Below are 1,791 nucleotides of genomic sequence, written 5' to 3'. Positions count from 1 at the left end.
ATTGTCGTTCACACAGCGTTGGCTTCTACTCTGCTAGGTCTATAATCAAGCCTTGAAAGGGCTCCATACTCAAAGCACAACAGAACTGAGTTTGGGTGGCCTTGACCCTACTGCGAGAAAACTCCTGCAGTCAAAGTACAGTAGGATACAGAGATGCACAGAGATGCAGCAGGAGAATGCACCTGCTAAACAGCAAATCCAACACGCACACCAATTTCTGATCTACCACAGAGTCCTGTCCTGGGAGGCAGTGAAAAATGAGAAAACTACCATTTCTATTCTCTGCTGCACAGCCATGCCAAACACGCACGCTGTTCTCTGCACGCACGCTGCAGCCAAGGCCCCTGAGCAGAGCAAACGCTGCCTACAACACGTCGGGAGCTCCGCTTCCTGCTGCTGCCAAAGGCTGAAAGCTGGCTCTCAAGAGCCCACAAATCAAACAGCTGTCAAAGAGGAGCGATCAGGCAGATAACAGCATGAACAAAATGAAGTCTCACATGCAGGCTGTGGCGTTCCCATGAAGTCACAGCTGTCCAAGAATAAAACGTGATCGTCTCTAGAAGTGTCGGGAAAGCTTGAGGCATCGCTGCTGACAGCAGCCCTGCTGATTTTGGCTACTCTCACTACAGTCAAAAACTGGAAAAGCCCACTTTCAGGCAGGATCCATGCGGTGCTGCAGCCCAGGTGGGTTTTTTCTCTCCGTGAAAAGCCTTCACATTAAGCTTACCTGACATAGGAAGTCACTAACTATCCTGTGAAACGTGGTACTCTTGAATCCATGAGCCTTTCTCCCCTGTGCACAGGGCCCTGAACTTTTCAGCCGTTCGAGGGACAATGTGTGAAAGCAGCTCTGTGGCTGTGTGTCCTGAAGGTTCATCGCTGGCAGAAACGTCAAAATACACAACAACAGGGCTGGTGTCCTTTGACAGCTCCGCTGCCAGAGAGAGCTGGCCCTTCTGCAGCTCTGACAAGCTTTGCTGGCATTCTTCAATCTCCTCTCGAAAGAATCAGCCAGTTCTTGAACTTCTAATCTGACCGCAACTCGCTCTACTTCCACTTCACCGTCTGAAAACAAACCCAAGAAGAGATTTCCTTAGCTCTACTCACTGCAGCCAGAGATCAGCAGCTTTTGTTCTGTAGGATCTCCAGGGTAAAACAAAGCCAAACAAACTGCAGGAGAGACCGAAAAGAACTGTAAAAACCACCCAACCGACTCACCAGCATCACCTGTAGCTGTCCAAATTCAAAGTTTGATGTTTCAGAGGGCAAGGAGTTCATTTCTGTGGCGATGACATGCTTTGCACGCACCTCAACAACTTGGTCCCTTCTCATGAGGGTCCTGGAATACTTCTGCTGTGTCCGGAAGAGGACCTTCAGCTCTCCAAGAGCGCGCTCCTTCCGCTGAGCAGCATCTCTGGCCCAGCTGTAAAGTTCTGCCCTCTCTTTGAAGACAATTCCTTCACATTCTTCTCCAGACTTTACCTCCACCTAAAACACAGCACAGTAATGCGTGATTTCCCCAGAAGCTGTTGTCACCTACAGCACTGTTACAATTCTGACATCAGATAATGCAAAATTATTCAGTGTTTTCCTCTCTTCAGTGGCTTTGTACCCTCAGCTCGACACTCATCATGCACTGAAGTGAATGAAAAGCCCTGCCTTCTCAAAATGGAAGAGCCCAACAAGTTCCAGCGTTTGAAATTCATTTTAGCAATGCAACACGGCCTGCACCACGCTGCACAGGAAGTTGTTTGATTTTTAAGCTATCCAGTGTGCTGGCCACAATTTCCC

The 1,791-nt window shown here is 48.9% G+C and overlaps 1 pseudogene; it reads right to left on the bottom strand.

Moving 5' to 3' along the window:
• Nucleotides 1-6: 6 nt before the first annotated feature.
• The window catches only part of LOC122191038, a 7,323-nt pseudogene continuing 5,538 nt past the window's right edge, over nucleotides 7-1,791 (bottom strand).

Source organism: Lagopus leucura, unplaced genomic scaffold, assembly GCF_019238085.1.
Source record: "Lagopus leucura isolate 7727_CA_CO unplaced genomic scaffold, USGS_WTPT01 35380-0_obj-0_obj, whole genome shotgun sequence".
Taxonomy (NCBI): domain Eukaryota; kingdom Metazoa; phylum Chordata; class Aves; order Galliformes; family Phasianidae; genus Lagopus; species Lagopus leucura.
Note: the sequence above shows the minus strand (reverse complement) of the source record. Positions and strands in the feature narration are given on the sequence as shown.